Source organism: Saccopteryx leptura, chromosome 1 (genome assembly GCF_036850995.1).
Source record: "Saccopteryx leptura isolate mSacLep1 chromosome 1, mSacLep1_pri_phased_curated, whole genome shotgun sequence".
Lineage (NCBI taxonomy): Eukaryota > Metazoa > Chordata > Mammalia > Chiroptera > Emballonuridae > Saccopteryx > Saccopteryx leptura.
In genome coordinates, this window is record NC_089503.1 from 287,494,141 (window position 1) to 287,521,634 (window position 27,494).

Here is a 27,494-nt window from a genome sequence, read left to right on the forward strand (position 1 = left end):
AAAATTTTTTTAATTCATTTTAGAGAGGAGAGAGACAGAGAGAGGAGAGACAGAGAGAGAGAAGGGGGGGAGGAGCTGGAAGCATCAACTCCCATATGTGCTTTGACCAGGCAAGCCCAGGGTTTCGAACCGGCGACCTCAGCATTTCCAGGTTGACGTTTTATCCACTGCGCCACCACAGGTCAGGCCTATTTATTTATTTTTAAATTGGCTACAAATATAAATCAATCAAGCAAAACACTTAGTAATGATACACTATTTACGTGTACTGAGGTTGATACCAAAAGTTGGGGATATGGGTTTTTGCCTTTAATAAGGAGAGGATTATAAGAATTTAAAACGGGGTATGTACATATGCAAACAATTAACAGACAGCAGAAAAGTGCCAAATTCATGGTATAAAAGAGAGGTTGGAGGATCAGGGGAGGTAATCTTCACAGAGATAATAGAATTTGACCTTGGCTTTAAAGGATCATGAACTTGTATATGGAGGAAAGGAAGTGGGGACGTTTAAGTAGGGGACCATTCACCTATCTCTTCATTCAGCAGATGTATTTGGATTCTCTTATTACGTGCCAGACGCTGTTCTAGAAACTGGGCATACACTGGAAAATAACACGAATGTTTTGCCCTTATGAAACTTTCATTCTAGTAGGAGAATATGGAAGGACAATAAACATTACATGGAAAATCTGATGTCAAGCGGTGATGTTTTTTGAAGATAATGATCGGGTTCAGGAAATTATAGATGGCTAGTTACAGACCCACTTACTCTGTGAATAAGCTGTTTTGCCTATGATATACTAATAAATAATGTTAATGATATAACAATATTTATTTGTGGCCCAAACCAATTTGAATAGATGTCAACACATTTAACTTCATCTTTACCCAAATTTTTGTTGTTTATATATTGATTTCAGAGAGAGAGTAATGGAGAGAGAGCATGACAGAAATACCAGTCTGTTTCTGTATGTGTCCTGAGTGGGGACTGAACTGGCAACCTTTACCTGTCTGGACTACACTCTAACCAATGGAGCTATCTGGCCAGGGTCCCAATTTTTAAAAAAGAAACCTACATAATGTTTTTTAGATTGAAGCATATAAGCTTTGAGTTTGTAATTCCTCATTAACAATTTATCTACATTTTTTTTCTGCCATTTGCTGAAAATCTCATGTTTTTGCAGTGAAGTACAGTGTATCATTGCTTACAGTTTACTTAAGAGTTGTGACGTATTGGGCTCTATAGTTAGGTTAGCTTCTCTATTAGGAAGAATGTCACAACAGTGCTGTAAAGGAAAGCTGAATTCCCAGGACAGCTGGTTTTGATGGTACCTTGTATGAGAGCACAGGAAACACAAGACGTATGGACAGTGTGAGTAAGCTCTTCGGCTTAATTACCAGATGGGTAAAGTAGGTTGAAGGATGGACCCCTCTCTGGGCCTTGTCCGCATGGTATCGAAATCAAAAAGTAAATTTGGACTGTGCTGGGTCCTATGTCCTTAAAGATGTGTTAGTAGAGTTAGTGGTCTCATTGGAAATACTATCTTAAACTTGGGATTTTTACTCTCTATAAATAGTAGAAACTTGAAGCAGAGTGTCAGTTCTGAAATGGGGAAGTCTGGAGTCTTACTCCAGGTTTTGCTGTTGAGAAGATGTCCTTTATAGTGCCAACTAAAATTTTGTTAATGACAATTTCTTGCATATCTTGTTTGTTTGTTTTTAAATTTATTTTATTATTATTATTTTTGCAGAGACAGAGTCAGAGTGAGGGATAGACAGGGACAGACAGGAATGGAGAGATGAGAAGCATCAATCATTAGTTTTTTATTGCGCATTGCGACACCTTAGTTGTTCATTGATTGCTTTCTCATATGTGCCTTGACCATGGGCCTTCAGCAGACCAAGTAACCCCTTGCTTGAGCCAGCGACCTTGGGTCCAAACTGGTGAATTTTTGCTCAAACCAGATGAGCCCACGCTAAAGCTGGTGACTTGGGGTCTCGAACCTGGGTCTTCCGCATCCCAGTCCGACGCTCTATCCACCGCGCCACTGCCTGGTCAGGCCATATCTTGTTTTTGAACACATTTATGAAGTACTTCTTAAGCATTCTTAAAGAAATATGTTTCCTCCCCTTCTCCACACTTTCTGCAATTTTAAACATAAAAAAAATTATAGGTAAATTGAGGTAAAGGATTCCAAAAAAGATTGATATTAAGTGTGTGTATCTATAGAAACAAATCTTTTGAAAATTTTTCTGTGTGCTCCTAATCAGTTTTCATCTTAAGTATATTCTGACCCACTTGGGTAAGAAAACTTTCAGTGGAGGTAGGAAATTCTTCAGCATTCCCATGATTTTCTTTTAAACTAAATACTCCATTTAGAAAAGGATGTTAGATACAAATGCTGGAGGTCTGTGGTCTGTGTGATAAAAGCTAATGTGACATGTACTCTTCAAAAGTATTTAGGAAAGACAGTAAAGCTCAAATTTGTTTCCGTGTCTGGCTGAGAAGTGGGACAAACTGATTTACAGAAAAAAAAAAGATGCACTATAATTTGTAGTGGTGTATGACAAGGTAATTAATATTAAATATATTCATTTTTTAATGTGGTGAGATATATGTAGAGAAGTATATGCTACTTATTTGCATTGTATAAATTAAAAGTAAACTAAACTCTTTTTAGGATAGTATCTGGTAGGGTCAGTTTTTGGTGAATGTTTGCTGAATTAATTGAATTCATTCTCATGTTACTTTTGATCTTGGTTTCATTACATCTCTAGCTTAAAACTCTCTTGCTTAAAGCAACTGGTTTTGCGTTTTGAGTTGAAACCTGAAGGATTGGTTGCCTTTCAGCCTTGGGCACTTACCTGACTTGTTTGAGCAGTGTGCTCACTGAACTCCAGCTTGCCTGACCCTGTGGCTGACCTGACCTCATCTCTTCTGAAATGGCAGGTGGTGGTTTCCTATCAACTCCTCTTCCTGAGCAGCTCAGCTGTGTCCTCTTCTTGTTGCTTCTCAGAAGACTTCTCAGAAGTGTTACCAGTCTGGCCTGTTTTGTAGTGGGTTTCTATTGTAATTTTTGTTTGTTGTTTGGTTGGGGTAGAAGCACATTCCTCAGGAAGACAGTTTTTGACTTTGTTTTGTAAACTGCACATTGCGTAATTAAGCATGGAATTATTTTCTCTTCTGAGTTTTTACTAAAAATCTTGTGTTCCTTGTAAATGAACTGGTAAGAATCATATTGTGATGATACAAACCAACTAAAAACTAACAAAGACTCTTTTGGGGAGCCAGTCAGGAAATTAGAACATGGAGTGTGTATTATTTGGTATTTAAGAATTATAACCATGGAGTTTTTATCTATAGTAATGGTATTATGGTGATGTTAAAAATTCTCATATGTTAAAGGTGCATATGAAAGCATATATACTGTATAAGTAAAATAAAATCGTGACTAATGTTTGTTTTAAAAAACTTGAGGATAGGCACAAACACACTAATGAGAAAACAATATTGACAGTTTTTTTATTGTTGAAGCTGGATAATGAGTACATTGGGGAATGTTACTATTTTCTGTACTTTGTAGATTTTGGGAATGGTCATAATTAGTTAAACTATACATTACCAGTTATAACTAGAGGAAGACATTTAATATAGTAAAATTATAACAGTAAAATTATGTGGTTGGACTTTGGGCTCATTGACTAATCAAAAAGCTCCACTTTTGCACTTTCTTTAAGTTCTGCTTTTAGTAATAAGTTTTTAAGAAGGGAGTATTTTATAAAAACTTGGTCATCAGAAGTGTTTAAAACTCTTATCTTTGAGACCTTGTACTAATAATATACCTATAGTTTATAAATTGCTTTTTCATATTTTGTCTTTCATCCTCAGAAAAAGACATGAGTTAACCATTTTACAGATGAGGAAACGAAGCGAGACTAAGCGATTTATCCGAATCCCAAAGCGAGTAAGGAGTGGTGCTAGATAGAACTGGAGCTGCGATCTTCTGATTCATTTTAAGGTACCCATTCTCTTTTATACACATACTTATAAGTGCTCTTTTTTTAACCCACGGTTTTCAGCATTTTGGTGCTCTTAAGTATTTTCGAGGACCCCAAGCATGTTTTGTTTATGTGGACTATGAATCAATATTTAACACATTAGAGATTAAAACTGAGAAATGTTTAAAATGTTTATTTATTTAAAAATAATAAATTCATTACAGGTTAACATAAATAACATACTTTTATGGAAAATGTATTTCAAAACAAAAACTGCAGTGAACATTGTGATATTGTTTTACATTTTGCTGCTCTCTCTAATGTATTGCTTCATGGAAGACAGATGAATTTTCAGTACTGCTTTTATATCCAGTCTGTTGTGATATGTTGTTTGTTTGAAGCATTTAAAAAAAAATCCAGCTATGCACAGATACATAGTTGAAAAAGGATGGAGAATTTCAATGTCTTTTCATGTAATTGTGAATATCTGTTACATCAAAACTGAAAAAGTGCCTGACCAGGCGGTGGCACAGTGGATAGAGCGTTGGACTGGGATGTGGAAGGACACAGGTTCGAGACCCCGAGGTCGCCAGCTTGAGCACGAGCTCATCTGGCTTGAGCAAAAAGCTCACCAGCTTGGACCCAGGGTCGCTGGCTCCAGCAAGGGGTTACTCAGTCTGCTGAAGGCCCGCGGTCAAGGCACATATGAGAAAGCAATCAATGAACAACTAAGGAGTCGCAACGCGCAACGAAAAACTAATGATTGATGCTTCTCATCTCTCCATTCCTGTCTGTCCCTCTCTCTGACTCTCTCTGTCTCTGTAAAAAAAAACAAAAAAAACAAAAACTGAAAAAGTGATGATGCTTTAAAAGTTAATTGCAATGTTAACTTTAAAAACATATCAGTGAATTTTTTGTGCTCTGTAACATTAAAAATATATTGATCTATCTTGCATTTTGAGTGGATCTTTGAGTCTGACCCGGCAGTGGTGCAATGGATAGAGCTTTGGCCTGGGACACTGAGGACCCAGGTTTGAAACCCTGAAGTTGCCGTCTTGAGTATAAGCTCACCAGCTTGAGCGTGGGGTCACTGGCTTGAGCATGGGATCATAGACGTGACCCCATGGTCGCTAGCTTGAAGCTCAACATCACTCGCTTGAGTCCAAGGTTTTTGGCTTGAGCAAGGAGTCACTGGCTGGTCTGAAGCTCACCCTGTTAAGACACATATGAGAAAGCAATCGATGAACAACTAAGGTGCCACAACTGTGAGTTTATGCTTCTCATCTCTCTTCCCTTCCTGTTTGTCTGTCCCTGTCTGCCCCTCCCTCTTGCTCTCACACTTTTAAAACAAAAACACTAATGGATCTTTGATGTGTATATGATTTTATAACATCATACATTGGATACTTGAAAGATAATGGTTTACTAAGTTACGTGCAGATCTTTAAAATGTTGACATATTTGCTTATACAGTATTTAATGAATCACATTCATTAATGTGACCATTAATCTCAGCAAAATCTTTAAGAATTGGGAAGCAGTCAAGATTTTGCTGTAGAGTTCAAGTTTTCCAAAATTCTATTTTTTTTCCTCAAAAGTTCAAATTTTATCATTGGTAACAGATATCAGCTTTTTCTTCAAGTGGCAGGATCCCTTTATTCATTTTTGAGAAAATGTTTGCATATATCTGTGTCTGAGTAAACTACACTGCTCACAAAAATTAGGGGATATTTTATAGCTTCATATGCATTTTGAAATATCCCTTAATTTTTGTGAGCAGCATATATGTTGTTTGCCAGTCACTCTCTTAAGCAAAAATGGTATTCTGTGAGAAAAGTGTGTAGTTCAGCTCAGAACTCAATTACATACACACTTTTCTTTAATAAAGCTATTAGGTATGCTGAGGAAGAGATTTTTGTGTGTTCCTCCCATTTTATCACATAGGTTGTTAAAAAAACCAAGTTTTTAAGAGTGAGATTTAATGAAATTAATAACTTTTATCAAAAATATTTTTAAGTGAAACTAGCTTTTTAACAATGATTGATAGCGAGGAGTTTAATTATTACTGGTACAGTTTTGTACCCCTGCCTTGATTCATGCTAAAGGCGCCAGCATTTTGTCCACCATTGCTCGTGTGCCATCAGAGCAGGTATCAACATGGTGCTTTGGGGATAAATCATGAGATTCAAAAAGTTATTTAATACTTGGAGTAATTCAGCAGCACTTGTATTTGTTGCCAAGCATTCATAAAAGAAGACCTTCTTTCATGGTTAGTTGGTGTGGATACAGGAATAATAAAAACAAAACAGTAAGTCCACCCACGTCTACGGATTTGTGTGCTTATAAAGCAAAAGCACCATCTTTAAGGCGAGATATTAATCTGTAGTTCATATTAGCAGTAAAATATTTAATTTGCTGTGATACTGCATCATTGATCTGTGGCATTTCCATGATTTCTTTTACTGACTGTTTCATCCAGCAGACAGTCAACAATGTCAGCTGTACACATCTTTATTAATTTCTCAGCTATTTTGTGTGCTGCTTTTACCAGAGCTTTTAAAGAGTTCATCGTGACAATGTTTAAAACATGCAATTTCTTTTTCTTAAAACTCAATGAATTCATTTGATGATAATGAGATAATGAAGATTATAGCAGATATATATAATTAAAGATTGCTATGCTTAGGAAATAGAAGTACTGAGAATACATTGCATTAATTTTATTTAAAAAATGTATTTTTATGCCTTAAATGTGTTACATTTGAAAATTCCAAAAAACCCAAGAATATACAAACATATGTTTAATTTGTTGCCAGAGTGATAGATTGTCATTACACACCAGGTATTCCCTGGATTCACTATTGTATACTCACAAGAGAATGAGAGCAAAAGAGGCAAATAACATCTTTGCGTTACTAAACATAATTTTGATATTGTGGATCCCCTGAAAGGGTCTCAGGGACCTCCCCCCGGAAGTCTCTGGATCACACTTTGAAAATGATGACATAAACTAGTGCAGTGTCTTAATATGTTTTTAGAGCCACTAACGAGATATCTATATCAGTAATGTAATGCTTCCATTTAACTGATTAATTGGTGAGGAAGATGGGAATATGCTAGAATATGGGCAGAGTCATGTGACCCAGAGACCATAATTATTGGAAGATCATATAGCATCAGTGAGTGGTGGGATAAAGGTAGACAGAGGGGAGTTGGTAAAAGCACTTTACTACAGCTTAGCAAAAAGCAAGTGTTTGCTGTCCCTGTGTTTTTCTTTGTAAACTAAAAAATCACTGAGCCCACATAGACATACAGAATATAGGGGTCATGCTCATTTATATCAGGATTACTTAGCCGTCTCCCCCCTGAATGACAACAGGGGAGAGATGCTAACACAGTTGAGAGGAGAGCAGGTGCTCACAACAGTTGTTCCTTCCGACTGGGGAGACTTGATCTTTTTCTCTGTGAAAGCTGAGGAATGATGGAAGACATGAGGTTGGAAAGAAGAAATTGTGAAATGGGGAAGTGGAGTAGACATTAGTGATTATGGGGACAGCTATAGGCAGAACTGGGCTGTGGACAGAGAGTGGAGATCACATTGAGGGCAGAGAGGAAGATGGGGGTGAACTGGGCTCTCCCATGCACTGGACCCAGGAAGAGTGGGGCCCGAGCAGCAGTACAGAGATGGGTGTAACAGGAGTCATGGAGATGAACGTTATTTGAAAGACTCCCATCAAAATATGGTTAAAACAACTATTTAAATAAGGGTACTGAATAGACTGACTTGTAATGTCTTACCAATATTTGAATACTGTTGCAATAACCAGTGGGAGAAAACAGCAATGCCATGAGTTTGGAATAGTGTTGGCAAATCTCTACGCTTTAGTTATAAGCAGGTGAAATTCAAGAATGAAATTTTAGCACTTTATTTTTTACTAACAGACAGTTATGATTAAAGGAGACAAGAGTTTAGTTCAAAAAGATACAATTTATCAGTCTGTTATTTATGTGGTACTTAATTCCAGAAAGGATTTGAGATGGCCGAAGGAATGATCAAAGTCAACAATCAAAAACAAACATTAGTCTAAGTCACAATTTTTCCCTAATGTTTTCTCTCCTGATGACATTTATGTAAATAGGATCATATAATTAAGGTACTATAACTATAAAGTAATTAAAACTGGTTTCTGTCAACTATGCAGGAAAAATAGAATCCTGTCACTTTTTAGTTGCATGTAGTATAAACCATATATGTGTGTAATGGGGGTGAGATTGGGCAGGAAAATCATAGCATGCCACAGAAAAAAATTTTTTAAGCTCAGGACTGCTTTCAACTGTAGTTAACAGAAGGCCACCAGCAGAGCTGGTGAGCTATTTGTTTACGGGTTTCAGAGAAGTTTAGAGGTAGGTGGTCTCATGGTTGGTTCAGCTGCTCAGCAGTGTCCCCAGATCTCACTGACCTTTGATTCTGCTGTCTTGTGTGTGTTCGCTTATTGCCACCACGTCACAAAATGGCTGCCTCAGCTCTGGGTGTCACATACCTTTTCAAGGCAAGGAGGGGGAAAGGGACAGATCAAGCAATCCTTCCTCCCCTGCTTACCTAACAGAGAACAAAATCCTTCTCGGAAGTGATCATTCATTTTCTCTCCAGTATCATTTGTTTGAAGTGTTTCACAAGACTGCCCTCACTGGAGAGACTGGGAGGTGAGTGTGTGGCTGAGGAGAACGGGGTTACCACAGTGGTGTAACATGCATCATGTATTATTTCATGGGCTTACAATGCTAAATGCCCAGGAAAAACTGGGATTCTGTTAGCAGATTAGAGGGGAAGAAATGTCTGTTGGGTGGCTGGATAATTTTGAGTCTGTTATAAATATATTTCAAAATATCCCTTAATTTTTGTGAGCAGTATATAAAGAAAGGGAAGTATAAAGGGAAGCAAATACAAGTGCTGCTGAATTACTCAAATTAAGTAATCTGCTAATTTTTTTTATTCTGGGGACGGTTTTAAGTGTTCCCCATAAGCAAGGACATATCCATTTTCTCATTTTGATGGAAGAGTGTACAGACCTGTTATAAAACCTAATTTAGACAATTAGGTCACAGTTTTTTCAATTGTGAAAAAGAATATATTAGATAATCTCAGGTAGTTTCCAGTTTCTAAAACGTGTCCTTTTTTTTGTCTTTTGAACATTTTTTGTTTTATTTTTTTAATTAAAAAGAAATAGGATTAGAGAGAATATGAAAATGTATGGTGTTTTTAATTTTTTTTCAGGTTTTATATAATAAAAAAATTTTTTCAGAAAATTAAATGTAATGGAGTAACATAGATCAATAAGAGTACATAGGTTTCAGGGAAATATTTCTACAGCATTTGAACTGTAGATTGCATTGTGTGCCCATCACCCAAAGTCACATCATTTTCCATCACCATACATTTGTCTCTCTTTTACTTCCCTCCCCCAACCTTTCTTCCTGTATGGTGTTTTTTAATTTAAAAAGTTTTATTTTTATTTTTAGAGTATAAAACAGCTCTGTTCACCAGCACAGGCATCAAGCTAGGATGAACTAAGGACCTCTTTTTTAGTCATCGTGATAGCTGGGTAGTAGCTTTAATAAAGATCGTGATGGTGTAGAGTGATTTTCAACTGATGTACCACAAGTATTTTTAAAGCACGAAGTACCTGACTGTTTACTCAGGGGCACTGACCTCTTTTTCCCTTAGATTTTCAAATAGCCTGACCTGTGGTGGTGCAGTGGATACAGTGTTGGCCTGGAACCCTGAGGTCGCTGTTTCAAAACTCTGGGCTTGCCTGGTCAAGGCACATATGGGAGTTGATGGTTCCTGCTCCTCCCCCCTTCTCTCTCTCTCCTTTCTATAGTGAATAAATAAAATCTTAAAAAAAGAAAGACAGAAAATGAACAAATACAGAAGTAAAATATGTCCAAGTGTGTTTAGTACTCTGGAGAAAAGAAAAAAAAGATTGTCAGAAATGACAACAGCCAACACAACAATAGCCATCTGGTGAATGAACCAAAATTACACCTTTATTTTGTCAGACTGGCAAAAAATATATTTTGTGTGTGCTGCAGAATTTTAATAATTAGTTTATATGTGCCATGATATGAAAAAGGTTAGAAATTGCTGGTATAGAGGGTTAAATCTAGAATGAGTTTTAGCTTTTTGGCAGTTACTTATATTTGCCCCAAATTTCCATTGAGAATAGAAAACTAACTGCATTTTTAAAATTTTTATTTATTTTTTAAAATGTTTAATGTATTGATTTGAGAGAGAGAGAGAGAGGGAGGGAGGGAGGAAGGGAGAGAGAGAGAGAAAGAGATAGGAACATCGATCTGCTCCTGTGTGTGCCCTGACTGGGGATTGAACTGGCAACCTTTGCACTTCAGGCTGATGCTGTAACCACCTGAGCTATCTGGCCAGGGAGTATTTTTACTTTAATAGGGGATCATATACATATACGTGCATAATCAAAAACCTTTAGTTTAGAGTTTTGAGAAAATGCCCCCTGTCCCAACAGAGAAGGCATTTTAGGCACTCCAGTATTGTTAAAAACCTGCCAGAGCATTCCTTTTTGGTATTTGTTCGTATTTGTTAATAGTGTTCACACCAAGCATTTGCCTTAGATAAAATTAAAGGACAACGAAAGAAAAATGATTCCCTTCATGCATTTTGGCAGCTAAACTTTACTTGAATGTGGCACAAACTTTGCTGTTTCAAGTACCTTAAGAGGGGATTCTTCTTGTATTACAGAGAGAGTAATGATCTGGTTCCTCAGATAGAATCCTGTCAAGATGATATGAGTTTAGATATACAGGGAGTTGGAAATCATATTCCCACTTTAACAAATTACACTGTTCATAAAAGAAGTCTTAAAACATTAACCTAAAAAGTGTTTACCTTTTATTCAACAAAAATCTTACAAAAGGATCCCATTGCATTTTATTTGTGGTATATCGGTGTTGGGGGGTCCTGGAGATAAATGTTATTAACTATGGCACTTAAGGGGTCAAAAAGCATCTGCAATTTAGGGTATTTTTTAAGAATAAAATATGTGTATGTATATGTATTTAACAGCTGCTTTAAAACAGCTTAGGGGCAGTGTCTAATTTCATTACCAAAAAATATCCAAATATCAGAAACTTTCCTTCTACTGAAACCCTTTTAAGTATGTGACTAAAACAATTGTTTTCATTTTTCATTATGTGAATGACTAAGAGCCTTGTTAAATGTAAATATTCAGGGAGCTTGATTTTATAGCTTCTTGGTTTTATAGGCAACAATAAAAATTACATATGTGGAAAACCCCTTCTTTTCTTGTCTATAGCCCAACTGAAAGACAGACTCAAGTGGTTTCTTCTGGCAAATGAATGACCAGTGAGGCAGGATCTTGAATGCTGCCAGTGGCTATGTCATTATAGAATGTAATTAATGTGATGTTAGTTTAAAGAAATAGCAGTTGGGGGGGGGGGGGGTTTGTAAGTACCAAGTGTTAGGCAGTCTGGTATCCATTTGCCAGGAAACAGTAGGTTTATACAAGTTTTAAATATAAGTTATTGTGAAATCAGTAGAGATTTTTATTTTGGAAGTGGCTTTAATTCATTCATTAAAATAATCACTTTGAATTCTGTATCTAGTACACTTTTTTTCTGGATCAGTGGTTCATTCTTTTTGCCAGAGGTCATCAGCGTGTCATTGTAATCAGCATTCATGTTCACAAGTATATACTGAATGACTTCTAAGAGAGGTATTAGAAGGGATGCATAGAAGTACATCATGCCACCTTGGTCATAAAGGTGTTTATTGTTGCCAGCATCTCTTTATTGGTTTAAACAAATTATCATAAAAGACAGCTTACTCTTTACCCAGACTGGTGTGCTGGATTCTACAACTGGGGATCCAGCACACCAGTCTCTACTCCCCTAGGCTGAGGGATAAAGTCACAGTCAGAAGAGGAGGTCAGTTGTCCACCCAAAGTCCTCTGCTGGCCATTTCACCTTCTCGCCTATGACTACAGGCCTGCATTGCTTACTCTCAGAGCAGTGTGCTGGCTGGCCGCTCTGAATGGTAGTTTGGGAGAAGGAAGACAGTGTCATGAGCTGTTCTTAGCCCCTTATAGGGTATGAAAGTTGGGAGAGACATAGCAAGAAAAAGTAAGAGACTTATTGTCATTTTCTTATTTTTACTTTCTTTCCCTCTTTCTTTTTTCCCCTTCTATTGTGGTAAAAACAAATAAACAAAATTTTCCATTTTGAACAGTTTAACTATACTGTTTGGTAATGTTAACTATATTCACTTTGTTATGAAACATATTTTTTGAACTTTTTTATCTTGCAATTCTGAATCTCTGTATGCATTAAACAACAAATCCTCTTTTTTCCCTCTCCCCAGCCCCTGTTAACCACCATTCTACATTCTGTTTCTATGCATTTGACTGTTTTAGATACCTTATATAAATGGAACCATATAAAGTATCTTTTTTTTGTATTTTTCTGAAGCTGGAAACGGGGAGAGACAGTCAGACAGACTCCCGCATGCGCCCTACCGGGATCCACCCGGCACGCCCACCAGGGGCGATGCTCTGCCCACCAGGGGGTGATGCTCTGCCCCTCCGGGGCGTCGCTCTGCTGCGACCAGAGCCACTCTAGCGCCTGGGGCAGAGGCCAAGGAGCCATCCCCAGCGCCCGGGCCATCTTTGCTCCAATGGAGCCTCGGCTGCGGGAGGGGAAGAGAGAGACAGAGAGGAAGGAGGGGGGGGTGGAGAAGCAAATGGGCGCTTCTCCTATGTGCCCTGGCCGGGAATCGAACCCGGGTCCCCCGCACGCCAGGCCGACGCTCTACCGCTGAGCCAACCGGCCAGGGCCTAAAGTATCTTTTTATGATCTATTTTACTTAGTATGTTGTTAAGGTTCATTGTTATATCATGTGACAAGAATTTTTTTCCTTTTTAAGTGGAATAATATTATATTGTTATTGTATATATTAATCACATTTTGTCTACTCATCTGTCAGTGGACATTTGGGTTGCTTTTGGCTGTTGTGAAGAGTGCTGCTGTGAACATGGGTATATAAACACCTCCTGGAGACCCTGCTTTCAGTTCTTTTGGGTATATGTCCAGAAGTGGAATAGTTGGATGATATGGTAGGTCTGTTATTAATTTTTTGAGGAACTGCCATACCCTTTTGCGTAGTGGTTACACCATTTTATAATCCCACCAACAGTGCACCAAGGCTCCAGTTTCTCCAAATCCTTGCCAATATTTGTTATTTTCTGGATTGTGTTTTGTTTGTTTATTTTTTGTTTGTTTTTAGTAATAGCCATTCTAGCAGATATAAAGTGATAGCTCATTGTGGTTGTGATTTGTATCTCTCTGATGATTAGTGATAATAAGCATCTTTTCTTATACTTGTTGGCCATTAGTATATAATTTTTGGAGAAACGTATGTTTAAACCCTTTGCTCTTTTATTTATTTAATTATTTTAGTGCGCGATAAAGAGAACAGGAGACAGACAGGGACAGATAGGAAGGGAGAGAGATGAGAAGCATCAATTCTATGTGCGGCACCTTAGTTGTTCATTGATTGCTTTCTCATATGTACCTTGACTGGTCAAGGCACATATGGGAGTTGATGGTTTCTGCTCCTCCCCCCTTCTCTCTCTCTCCTTTCTATAGTGAATAAATAAAATCTTAAAAAAAGAAAGACAGAAAATGAACAAATACAGAAGTAAAATATGTCCAAGTGTGTTTAGTACCCTTCAGTTGAGCCAGTGACCCCTTGCTCAAGCCAGCAACCCTGGGGCCATATCTATGATCTAAAGTTCAAGTTGGCAACCCTGCGCTCAAGCCAGGTGAGCCTGCGCTCAAACCGGTGACCTCAGGGTTTTGAACCTGGGTTGTCTGCATCCCAGGCCAGCGTTCTGTCCACTGTGCCACTGCCTGGTCAGGTGCCCTTTGCTCATTTTTAATCAGGTTGTTTTATCTTGTTGTACGATGCCATTCTCCTTTAAAATATGAAAAGCAACTTTGAACTAGTCACAGATCAGGTGTGCTACATTGCAGGGGTAAAAAATGGAGTAAGTGGATGCACTAGCCACAGAGTATAGCCTGTCTCATCTCGTCATTACCAGTGTAGTTTGCTTAGTTGAGGGCTTTGTGCTCCAAAGGGGATTTGAGGCCTCAGATTCATTTTCCTCTTCCTCTCTCCTCTCCTCTCTTCATTACCTGTAAAACCAGGGTGGTAGATAAGATGATAACCACGGTGTCTTCCAGCTCAAAAGTTCTGAGTATTGAGAGTATTACCTTTTACCACCTGACCGCTGGCATCTAAAATTTCCTTGGAACTTTGGTGCTCTCTGACACCCCTGGACTGAGAAAACTTTGAGTAATAAAAAGCACTCCACCAATACTTTGTTGGACCTTTGGTTCTCTAACTTTTAGTCTTACTCATTTTTCTCTTGATATTGCCTTCAAATCCTTGGCTAAATGGTTAATTCTGTAACTGCTGCTATATGCCCTTCAGTGGGTGTGTTGTGGAATGGTAGAGTTTGTACTTTGCCCTGGAGATATACAGCAGTTTTTTGTTTTTGTTTTTTAACCTACTGACAGTCATGAGGAAATAGAAGCCAAAGTTCATTGGACAGTGTATTTGTTGTTTTAAATACATAGAACAAACAGAACAACCAGTTCACATTTTGTATATTTTTATTTCTGAAAAACCAGATATATATTTGTATTAATTGCCAGCTTTAAAATATTATTACCCAGAAGCAGACACATAGATAAAGATGAATAAACTAATAGTTGCCAGAAAGGAGGGGATTGAGGGACTGGGTGAAAAAGATGAAGGCATTAAGTACAAATTGGGCCTGACTTTTGGTGGCACAGTGGGATAAAGCGTTGACCTGGAATGCTGAGGTCGCCTGTTCGATACCCTGGGCTTGCCTGGTCAAGGCACATAAGGGAGTTGATGCTTCCTGCTCCTCCCCTTTCTCTCTCTCTCTCTCTTTCTCTCTCTCTCTCTCTCCTCTTTGAAAATTGAATAAATAAAATCTTACAAAAAAGAAGTACAAATTGGTAGTCACAAAACAGTCATGGGGATATAATGTACTGCATGGGAATATAGTCAATAGTGTTGTAATAACCATGTGTAGTGCCAGGTGGGTACTAGACTTATGGCAGTGGTGGGGGATCACTTTATAAATTATATGAATGTCTAACCACTGTGCAGTATACCTGACACTAATATAAAATAGTGTTGAATGTCAGTTGTAATTGACAACAAAGAAAAGAAATAATAGTTTACTGATCTATTGTTCCCTTTTTATGATTTTCATAGTGGTATGTATTGCAAAGAAGTAACAGTGGGAAGAATATGATTGAGGTGGTTGAGTTGGAAGGGTACTGTGGACAGTGCTATGATACTCTTAGAATTACTTTTAGGTTAATCTAGTTGATGTTTTAAATTTTTTGCATCTTATAGACACTATCTGACAGGTAACCAGTCGTTAGGGAGCTTGTCTTAATTATGTGGAGTATTATGGCATTGCCATATGGTGCTGTGACTTAAAATGCTCTAATGCTAACAGTGCTCTATGAGGTAATAAGGTAAACAAGCAAAATCCGGTAAACCAAGTAGCAGTGGGTGAGGAATATGCATGGTGACTCAGAAAATGAGTCATTGGTGGTTCTTGCAATAGCACCCAATGATTTAGTCTAGTATTGTCCTTGTGCTTGGCTGTCTGTGGCTCCTACATTGTTTTCTGGCCTATTGCCGGGTCTTGATGGAACATTACCAAATACTAAATACTCTTGCCAGACTACTAAATATAGCTGGGTGTGTGAACAGGGGAGGTAACACAAGGGACTAAGTCAACTTTAGAGAGCTACATTGTAGGAAGCTGCCATAATGTTCAGAGCCACCATGAATCATTCTTAACCTAGATTATACAGTCAAGTCAAGCATTAAAATGCATTTGGTAACGTTATGATAATTTCATTGCAAAAAACTATATAGACCTCCTTATCACCATCCCCTGATCATAGATTTGTAATTTAGTTATTTAAAAAACCACTACCAGAACACTGGTAAAGTGAAACGATAATACTAGCCCTGGCTGGATGGCTCGGTTGATTGCAGCGTCGTCCGAGGTACAGAGGATGCCGTTTCAATTCTCCAGTCAGGGCATGTACAGGAGCGGCTTTATTCCTGTCTCTCTCTGTCCCTCTCCCTCTCCCGTTTTTTCTCGCTAAAATCAATAGATAAAAATTTTTTTAGCCTGACCAGGCAGTGGCACAGTGGATAGAGTGTTGGATTGGGATGCCGAGGACCCAGGTTCGAGACCCCGAGGTTGCCATCTTGAGCGCGGGCTCATCTGGTTTGAGCAAGGCTCACCAGCTTGGACCCAAGGTCGCTGGCTTGAGCAAGGGGTTACTCGGTCTGCTGTAGCCCCACAGTGAAGGCACATATGAGAAAGCAATCAATGGACAACTAAGGTGTTGCAACGAAAAACTGATGATTGATAATTCTCATCTTTTCCGTTCCTGTCTGTCCCTATCTATCCCTCTCTCTAACTCTCACTCTGTCTCTCTTTTTTTTTTTTTTACAGAGACAGAGAGAAGGATAGACAGGGACAGAAACGGAGAGATGAGAAGCATCAATCATTAGTTTTTCGTTGTGACACCTTAGTTCAGGGGTCCCCAGACTTTTTACACGGGGCCAGTTGACTGTCCTTCGGACTGTTGGAGGGCCGGACTATAAAAAAAACTATGAACAAATCCCTATGCACACTGCACATATCTTATTTTAAAGTAAAAAAACAAAACGGGAAGAAATACAATATTTAAAATAAAAAACAAGTAAATTTAAATCAACAAACTGACCAGTATTTCAATGGGAACTATACTCCTCTCACTGACCACCAATGAAAGAGGTGCCCCTTCCAGAAATGCGGCGGGGTGTCGGATAAATGGCCTCAGGGGGCCGCATATGGCCCACGGGCCGTAGTTTGGGGACCCCTGCCTTAGTTGTTCATTGATTGCTTTCTCATATGTGCCTTGACCACGGGCCTTCAGCAGACCGAGTAACCCCTTGCTTGAGCCAGCGACCTTGGGTCCAAGCTGGTGAGCCTTGCTCAAACTAGATGAGCCTGCGTTCAAGCTGGCGACCTCGGGGTCTCGAACCTGGGTCCTCGGCAACCCAGTCCGACACTCTGTCCACTGTGTCACCACCTGGTCAGGCTTAAATCTTTTTTAAAAGAAGAAAAGATAAACTAACGTGGTTGATAATACAGGCCAGAATTCATTAATGTCGTCATTCTCAAAAGGCTGTTAAGATTCCTCTCCAAATGATAACATTTCAGAAATGTATAATATATAAAACAGATGTTTTCATTATTTACTCATTATTTATGTTGCATAGCAAATATACCTTATTTCAACACTAATTTCCTTTGTGGTTTCTAAAAGTGTAATGTTACTGTTATTACAATATCAGTATCATTTGTTAAAGAAGTTCTTTTTCCTTTTGGATGCTTTAGAATCTGCATATTAAATGTCAGAGTGGTACATATGGCTCTAGGACTGTAATTTGGTCACCATTTCTCTGATCTGCTTTGTATTTGGTAGAGAAGGATTTGTTAGGAAATGTGACTAAAGTGATTATAGAATTCTGGCTTGATGGTAGCTGTTAAAATATCTTTAGGCACTGGTCGGTTGGCTCAGTGGTAGAGTATCAGCCCAGTGTGCAGATGTCCTGGGTTTGATTCCCGGTCAGGGCACAAAGGAGAAGTGCCCATCTGCTTCTCCACCCCTCCCCCTTTTACTTCTCTCTCTTCTCTCCTCCCCTCCTGCAGCTATGGCTTGATTGCAGCGAGTTGGCCCCAGGCGCTGAGGATGGCTCCATGGCCTCTGCCTCAGTTGCTAAAAATGGCTCCAGGTGCAACAGAAGAAGGGCCACAGATGGGCAGAGTATCATTCCCTAGTGAGCTTGTCGGATGGGTCCCGGTCGGGGTGCATGTGAGACTCTGTCTCTGCCTCTCCTCCTCTCACTAAAAATAAAAATTAAACAAAAAATGCTATCATTATACTCCATTTATCCATGTACCTTCTTGTCTCTTATTAGGGTAACTTAAGATTTCATCATAATTTGTATGATGAATAAGCTTTTCTAATTAAATAGGGCATACACATATAAAAAAGTTTTGATAGTATTCAAAAATCAATAAATAAAATTCAGTGTAAAATTCACTGTAAAAAAGTAGAAAGACCATATGACAATCTCAGTGGATTCAGACAAAGCCTTTGTTAAAATCTAATACATGTTTATGGTAAATAGTTCCTAACAAACAAAACTAGGGACTTCCCAAATATGATACCAAGATCTGTGAGGATGCAGGGCAAGTGGAACTTCCTGTGTTGCTGGTGGAAGAATTTTCAACAAGATTCTTCATAGCATTTTTTTCCTGTAGTTCAGAATCCAGTTTGAGGATCAACTACTGCATTTACTTATCATGTATTTTCTTAGTTTTCTTTATTTCTTGGTGTTTCTTTTTTTTTTTTTTTTTCATTTTTCTGAAGCTGGAAACAGGGAGAGACAGTCAGACAGACTCCCGCATGCGCCCGACCGAGATCCACCCGGCACGCCCACCAGGGGGCGACGCTCTGCCCACCAGGGGGCGATGCTCTGCCCATCCTGGGTGTCGCCATGTTGCGACCAGAGCCACTCTAGCGTCTGGGGCAGAGGCCACAGAGCCATCCCCAGCGCCCGGGCCATCCTTGCTCCAATGGAGCCTTGGCTGCGGGAGGGGAAGAGAGAGACAGAGAGGAAAGCGCGGCGGAGGGGTGGAGAAGCAAATGGGCGCTTCTCCTATGTGCCCTGGCCGGGAATCGAACCCGGGTCCTCCGCACGCTAGGCCGACGCTCTACTGCTGAGCCAACCGGCCAGGGCTTGGTGTTTCTTTTTTGAGAGAGAGAGGAAGGGGGTAAGAGAGAGAGAGAAGCATCAACTCATTGTTCCAATTAGTTTTGCCATTGATTGCTTGTCATATGTGCCCTGACCGGGGCTTGAACCAGCAACCGTGGGATGGAGCTGGTGACCCTGGAATCAAGCTGTTTACCCTGGAATCCAGCCAGGGAACCTGTGCTCTAGCTGGTGACCTTGGCACTTGGGTGTGCGCTCTATCTGCTGCACCACCAGCCAGGGCCTCTTTGTATTTTTTTAATAACAACTTGATGAGATATAATTTACATACCATAAAATTTACCCTTTTGAAGAAATCGAGGTATAATTCACAATTACTTTAATGTATCCTAATCAGTGTTTTTTAGTATATCTACAGAACTGTGTGCTTATTACCACTATCCAAGTCCAGAATGTTTTTTATCATTTCCAAAGCAAACTCTGTCTACATTAGCAGTTACTCCCAAATGTCCCTGCTTTGCCTGCAGCCTCTGGCAACCACCAATATACTTTGTCTCTATAGATTTGCCTATTCTTGGTATTTTATATATACTGATTGATATACCATGTGGCCTTTTGTAACTGGCTTCTTTTAGCATAATGTTTTCAAAGTTTAGGGATGTTGTAGCAGATGTCAGTATTTACTCCTTTTTATGGCTGAATAATATTCCATTACACACACACACACACACACACACACACACACACACACACACACACCATTTTGCGTATCCATCAGTTGATGGATTTTTTGGCCACTATAAATAACGCTGCTGTGAACATTCTTATTCAAGTTTCTGTGTGTCGCTGTTTTCAATACTTATATCTAAATTCTGATCTCATTATAGTACTCTAGAAGTTTCTTTACCACATTTCCTCTAGGATTTGTAGTAGATCATTAGCAGTCAGAGAAACATGTGTCAGGAAGACATGGGCCAGGCTTTTTTGTCACTCTGAAGTGGTCTGTAGACTAAAAAGGTTGAGGACCATGGGTCTAGGTAGTGGGTCTAGATACCTATTTCTCCTGTGTACAGCTATTCTAGATTGTCTAGCTCCTGAGAGCTCATGCCTTTTGCCCACCTTACTGGGCCTTCCAATAAAATGGACTAATTTTAATAAGGGTTCCTCTCCTATTTTTCTTGCTTACGCTCTGTGGGAGATGCTATCAGCGATAATGTCAGTGTAGTTCTGTCAGATAACTGTCAGAGTTGTAACACCGGTGCCTCCCTTTTAGTCTCTTTATGTTTGTATTAGTGTTGGGGACGAGGACTGTATGTACTTGGGGTCTAAAGGAAGATACACTGTCTTTCCCCGCTCTGCTTTCCCTCTGCTAAATTGATGCCACAGTGAGAATTAGCAACTTGTCTGCCTCTTGAAGATGACTCTGTTCTGTTCCTGGCAGAAGCAGCCCGCCTTCCAGGACGGGCTGAAAAGAAATTGCCTGTCGAATCCATGGAAGAGCTTTCTGGCTAGTGATGTCCCCACTCCATCCAAACTTCCCTTGGCCAGAGGTTATCTGTGAATACAGAGAGATTGTGTAGCAGCACCCTAAGGAGTAAGGGTAGCAGAGCATTTGGAGTAATTACTTGTTGGTGAGATTTCTCATTTCTTCCTTGTTAACATTAGAAATTCTTTCCCTTTCCCACCCTTGGAGCCCTCATATGCTGAGCCTTGTAGATATCTGTGTGCAAATTTTATTTCTATGATATTATCATAAACTGTCCTCCAAAGGAATCTGAGCAAAAAGGCTTGCACAACAAAATAGATGTTCAAAAACTGTTGTATAAGTGAATGAGCCACGTTAGACCCCCTATTCAAGGGAGACTGCCAAATGAGCATTTTCTAATCTAGTGTTTTCTTTTGTTGTATGTTAGTAAAGTATAATATGAATAAAAACTCCTGACTCTGGTTGAATGTCCCTTTTTTAAAAAAAAATGTAATTGTAGGTACAACCTTGAGAAGGGTAAGGATGTCTTTTATTTAATTAATATAGAATGTTTGGCTGGAAGCGCAGATCTTGTTTTCCACCAGCAGTTTGTTAAATGAAGTTTTTACAGAACTGGATTAGAGGGAAGGATTACAGACGGTAGTCTGCCCTTGGACTGGTGATCTGTCCTTAGTGATGGGAGATTCCTGGGTAGAGATGTTTGACTTGCATCATACACAGGTGAACACTGAACTCTGTCTTGTCTCCTGCCCAATCTTTAAAGATCTTTTCTTGATATGATACGCCTACATCTTAAGAAGACTGAAGAACGATTAGAAACTGTATTGCTTCAACCATAAGTTGTTCCACTGAACTGGAATGAGGTTCTGTGCCCCAGCATATCCTTGTGCTCTTTTGTTGGGTGTCATAGCAAATTGTTGTGCTCCATCATTATTATTAGAATTAAAGAAACTGTTGACATTGAGAATTTGACGAGTTACCTGACCATGTATTGAGAACCCCAGACTACCAGCAGATACTATAAAACACACACTTCAAAATAGAGATCAGATGAACTGCAGTGTGTGTGTGTGTCACCAGACTTCTCCTTTCCTTCCTCCTAAACTTTGCCTTCCAAGTGGCCTGTCCTTTGTGACCCTTCCTTGGGAGGAAGTAAAGAAGGAAGTAAAGAATCCATCTCTCTCTGTTTGTGTATAAAATACTGATGCCCCAGAGGTTCTGCCATTTTGGCATTAGGTACATCCAGAGGTTTATGAGTTCCTTGGGTGATTTTAATTTGTAGTCAAGGTTCAGAAGTTACTGCATTAGCCGACATACTCCTCAGTTAATCCTGTATGGAGTTCTTTTCTTATTAGTGAGTGTCACAGTTCACAAAGTACTGTTCTGCACACTCCTCACAGTGATCAAGTGAAGCAAACAAGTGTTTGCTTCCAGGTTCCTTATTAGTCATGTGTGTTCTGCGAGGGCTGTCGTCTCAGCATTTTGTCCTCAACGTCATACATGCCTGTTGATCTGTAACTCATGGCTGGCTGGCATCTCAGTGAGGCTACCTCTCTTCAGAGCCTCTCACATCAGGTGCTTAAAAGGGTACATTTTTTTCTCACTTTTTGAAATCTATTGCTTTATGTGACTTTCATGAGCCTATTAAAATTTACAGAATGTTTCGTAAGTCCTCTAAGGTTGTGGACAGCACTATTCTATAGAAGCTCTGATTTTGTTCGCCATTGACAAATTATGTAACTTTGGGCAAATACCTAACATTTGTAAGAGAAATATTACTGACCTACCAGAAGGCATACCCTATAATAAATGAAAGTCCTGCTTCAGCAATGAGTTTGAGTTGTTCTCTGGGTGACTTCCCATTCCTCCCTTTATCAGCAGTAACCATTGTCATTATTTCAGTTCAAATGCAGCTTTTGTGCCTTTATGTTTTCCAGGTGAGAGAAACTGAAAAATTGGTAGGTTTTGAGGACTGATTGATTGTAAACACTGAGAAAAAGAACTGTGTTTTTCAGACTTGCCTGATCCTAAAACCCTTCTGGGACATTTGTTAGAAATGCAGATTGAGAAACCCCAAGTATTAACCTGTAGGGGTAGGGGCTGGGTGATCACTTTTATTATAGTTTCTTTTTAAATTAAATTAAAAATATAGCTACAAAAACTTTGTTTTTCTTTTTTCTTTTTTTCCTGTATTTTTCTGAAGCCGGAAACGGGGAGAGACAGTCAGACAGACTCCCGCATGCGCCCGACCGGGATCCACCTGGCACGCCCGCCAGGGGGCGACGCTCTGCCCACCAGGGGGCGATGCTCTGCCCCTCCGGGGCGTCGCTCTGTTGCGACCAGAGCCACTCTAGCGCCTGGGGCAGAGGCCAAGGAGCCATCCCCAGCGCCCGGGCCATCTTTGCTCCAGTGGAGCCTCGGCTGTGGGAGGGGAAGAGAGAGACAGAGAGGAAGGAGAGGGGGAGGGGTGGAGAAGCAGATGGGCGCTTCTTCTGTGTGCCCTGGCTGGGAATTGAACCCGGGACTTCTGCACGCCAGGCCGATGCTCCACCACTGAGCCAACCGGCCAGGGCCAAAAACTTTTTCAATAGAAGAAAGTTTGCATTGAGTGTTACCTGTGTCTGAAATAATCCAGACTGGAGTAAGTGCCTTCTTGCCTAACCACTTCGAAGTTTGTTATGAAATGTCACTTCTTGATGGGCTTTCACTGGTTATCCTATTTAAAATTATAAATCCCCCTCTCCTACATACTGCTGCCTTAACTTTATTCTTTACATGTTGCTTTCATTTGAATCTTTTTTTTTTTTTTTTTGTATTTTTCTGAAGTTGGAAACGGGGAGGCAGTCAGACAGACTCCCACATGTGCCCGACCGGGATCCACCCGGCATACCCACCAGGTTGTGATGCTCTGCCCATCTGGGGCGTTGCTCTGTTGCAACCAGGGCCATTCTAGTGCCTGAGGCAGAGGCTATGGAGCCATCCTCAGCTCCTCAGCACCCGGGCCAACTTTGCTCCATTGGAGCCTTGGCTTTGGGAGGGGAAGAGAGAGACAGAGAGGAAGGAGAGGGGGAGGGGTGGAGAAGCAGGTGGGTGCTTCTGTGTGCCCTGGCCGGGAATCGAACCTGGGACTCCTGCAATACAGGCCAATGCTCTACCACTGAGCCAACCGGCCAGGGCCTCATTTGAATCTTTTAAAATGAGAATGTATTGAGATTACTTTGCTGAAAATACGAAGATAAAAAATAAAATTGGGACATTAAATGCCATGTTAAATTCTAAGTAAAAAGAATAGAGGATAGAAAAAAATTATTTTAATTAGATTGGGATAGCATTGGTTAATTACATTGTATAAGTTTCAAGTGTACAATTCCATAATACATCATCTGTATATTGCACTGTGTGCTCATCACTCAGTCTTGTCTCCTTCTGTCACTATGTATATGATCCCCTTTACCCTCCTTCCCCCCCACCCTTCCCCCCTTTAACCACCATACTGTTGTCTGTGTCTATGAGTTTACTTGTTTTGTTTGTTCATTTGTTGCTTTCTGTTATATAATCCCACATGTGAGTAAAATCAGATGTTTCTTGTCCTTTTCTGTCTGACTTACTTCACCTTGCATGATATTCAAGATCCATGCATTTTGTTACAAATGGCAATATTTCATCCTTTTCTTATGGCTGAGTATTACACCATTTTATCATACTTGTTTACCAAGTTCCTAAGTGATTCTTGTGATTAGACAAAAGGGGGAAGTTGCTTATAGGAAATTGAATAGAGTAAGTAGGTTTCCAATAAATGAACACGTGTCTGTTCCACTAACTCAATTTTTCTTCCTGGAGTTTTACAGATTAGTTGAGGTTCACAATCCCAGAATTCAGAAGAACAAATACTGTGTGCAAGAGAAAGAGCTTCCATTGCTATATATGGGATCATAAATTAAGCCTTGGAGCATGGTTGTCATAGGGATATGTAATTACATTTAAAAAACCTCTCATTTTTTCACACTACCAAGTTACTGTTGGATGAATCCCGTGGTTCTGTATTAAAACTTATTTTGGTTAATAATCATACAGAATAATTTTTGCTTAGCTCATACAGAGAATAGGCCTCAGTACTTTGACTTCCAAATCTTTTCTTTCTTCCTTTCTTCCTTTGAATGATACAAGCCTGACTTGAGTTGTGACTGATTAAAGCTATATTTATTTATTTTCTTTTGCAAATGTTTTATACATGTAATGGAAAATTTGGGAATTACTAGAAAATACATAGGAGAAAGTCACCCATAATGCCAGCATTCAGAGTCCACCTCTGTTTGCATTCTGCTTTCCTTTATTTTGGCCTTTTACTATGCCTGATTTTCCTGGTTTAGAAAGAGTGGCCTGACTAGTAAAACTTGAACCTGTATAAGTATCAAGCTCATTTTGCTTGGTCCTGGTTCATTTGAAGCAGGGACACAATAGGGTACTGAGATATTTTCAGATATTTTTATGATGGAATAACTTAATAATGGAGTCAAAATAGCCATTTCCATGGTCATATTCAGTCAGGAAGTCAGTTATTGAAGAAGCATATTTTGCACACTGCCTTGGACTCTGACCATCACCAGTCTCTTGGGTCTTTCCTTTCCTGTCTGATTTAATAGTTGTCATTCTAGGCAGAGCCCCATCCTTAGAGTACTAAAACTGTGTGGTTATAACTAGTCTCCTTACTTCTATTTTCTCCTCATTTCAATCTGTAGAAAGGTGCCAGGTGAAATTTTTGCATGTTTTGTTCATAAAGCTCACAGTGGCGCCTGTGGTGGCGCAGTGGATAGAGCGTCGACCTGGAAATGCTGAGGTCGCCGGTTCAAAACCCTGGGCTTGCCTGGTCAGGGCACATATGGGAGTTGATGCTTCCAGCTCCTCCCCCCTGTCTCTCTCTCCTCTCTGTCTCTCTCTCTCTCCTCTCTAAAAAATGAATAAGTAAAATAAAAATTAAAAAAAAAAAAAAAGATTTGTTTAAAAAAAAAAAAAAAGAAGAAGCTCACAGTGGCTTAGGCGACTTAGACTTGCAGGAAACCTCACCGACGTATTCTGTTTCTTACTGATACAATCTGTGCTCCAGCCAGAAACATCTGCACAACCTATCCTTCCACCTTAGCTCATGCGTTTTCCTCCTCTGGAATTTTGTTCCCACTTCTCTCTGGCAGTTCATGTCCCTATTTTCCTTCAAAACCCGAGGACACCTTCCTCTTTGACTTGCTGTATATCTATCAGCATATTATCTTTTTATATTTTTCCAAATGTCATTTTTTCAACTGTTTACTCAACTAATATCAGGGACCTGTGATCTATTTCTTTTTTTCCCCACAGGGCACTATGTTGGTTTAGAAACCTACGTTAATTTAACTTAAACCAGTGCAGACGTTGGTACTGTGGCACTGTAGTTTTCAGGGTAGGAGCAAGGTGTTCACTGTTGCGTGTGGCTTGCCCAGCCTGACTGACATCGCACCAGAATTTATACAGGGAGCAAAGTATAATACCATCCAAAGTGACAGAGTAACCTCTTAACAAAGAAAAACAAACAATTAACAAATAGAAATACCATTCTCGCAAACTTTCATTGTAGAGCAAGTGTTTTGTGGGAAGTCTCTCTCTCTTTCTTTTTTGGACTCATGGGTATTTATTTTATTCTGTAGGTTATAAGCCATGATTATTTATTTTGCTATTCAAATTGTGGAAAATATTTTTTCAAAAAATTAGCCAATAAAGTTACTGGGAGCTGACTGAGATAAAGGACCTATAATGTTTAGTGTTCCACCCTGCCTTTTTTATTTCTTGTTGAAGACCCTCTAATGGGGAAGAGCACTGCTGGCTCAGAAGAGGTTGGTGGGGGTGGGGTGGGGAGGGCAGGGTGAGTGGGGTGCTTGCTGTCATGGGTGGTCATTCAGACTACAGATGAAAACTTTGTCCACAGGTACAGAGGTTGCTTTCTGTTTTAAGAACCTGAGCAATAGCTTATAGAATAATTTGAATCTTGTTAGTATATATTTTTTAAGATCTTATTTATTGATTTTTACAGGGGTGGGGGAGCGATAATCATAGTTTCTTAGCTTTAATTGTTTGATTGCTTGTCGTATGTGCCTTGACCAGCCAGACAAGCCCACATTTCGAACCAGCGACCTTAGTGCTCCAGGTTGACGCTTTCTCCCCTGTGCCACCACAGGCCAGGCTTATTAGTTTTCTTAGTATCTAGTATAAAGAAGTTGTGTCTGGCCTTGGCCGGTTGGCTCAGTGGTAGAGCGTTGGCCTGGCGTGCGGAAGTCCTGGGTTCGATTCCCGGCCAGGGCACACAGGAGAGGCGCCCATCTGCTTCTCCACCCCTCCCCCTTTCTTTCCTCTCTGTCTCTCTCTTCCCCTCCCGCAGCCGAGGCTCCATTGGAGCAAAAAGATGGCCCAGGCGCTGGGGATGGCTTCATGGCCTCTGCCTCAGGCGCTAGAGTGGCTCTGGTCGCAACAGTGCGACGCCCCAGATGGACAGAGCATCGCCCCCTGGTGGGCGTGCCGGGTGGATCCCAGTCGGGCGCATGCGGGAGTCTGTCTGACTGCCTCCCCGTTTCCAGCTTCAGAAAAATACAAAAAAAAAAAAAAAAGAAGTTGTGTCTTCCTCTGAGAGTTTGGATAGGGGCTTAACCTTTAGTATGTAGGTCGTCAGGGCATTTGAGAGCTAATGAAAATGTAACATAGTGAATTAATCATCTCTACTCAGCATAACCATGGATGAAACACCAAACTGAAAAAATTTTACCTCCCTCCTCCAAAATAAAAAAAATTATTTACACTAACAAGTAATCAGAAGATTTTTAAAAGTTGATAAGACACCTGAATCCATGGATGACCATCTCAAAACGGTCTGGAGCAGTTAGGATTACTCAATGTAATAACACATCGAGGGCCTCGCAGTTTCTCCCAGCCACTCCCCCCACAAAAACCAAAATGAGTTGATGAGGGCTTAACCTTAGAAAGGAAGAGGCTTCGTTATAATTGTGAATCGAGAAATGAAGATGAGTATGAAGAGGAGAGGGAGAG

The 27,494-nt window shown here is 39.9% G+C and overlaps 1 protein-coding gene across 1 annotated transcript in view; it reads left to right on the forward strand.

The window, feature by feature from the left end:
• Window positions 1–27,494, forward strand: part of DUSP16 (dual specificity phosphatase 16) — an 88,596-nt gene that overhangs the window by 4,035 nt on the left and 57,067 nt on the right. Inside the window, exon 2 of the mRNA XM_066355529.1 lies at window positions 3,893–4,022. The gene's annotated coding sequence lies outside the window, so the exon portion shown is untranslated. The remainder of the gene's footprint in view (window positions 1–3,892; window positions 4,023–27,494) is intronic.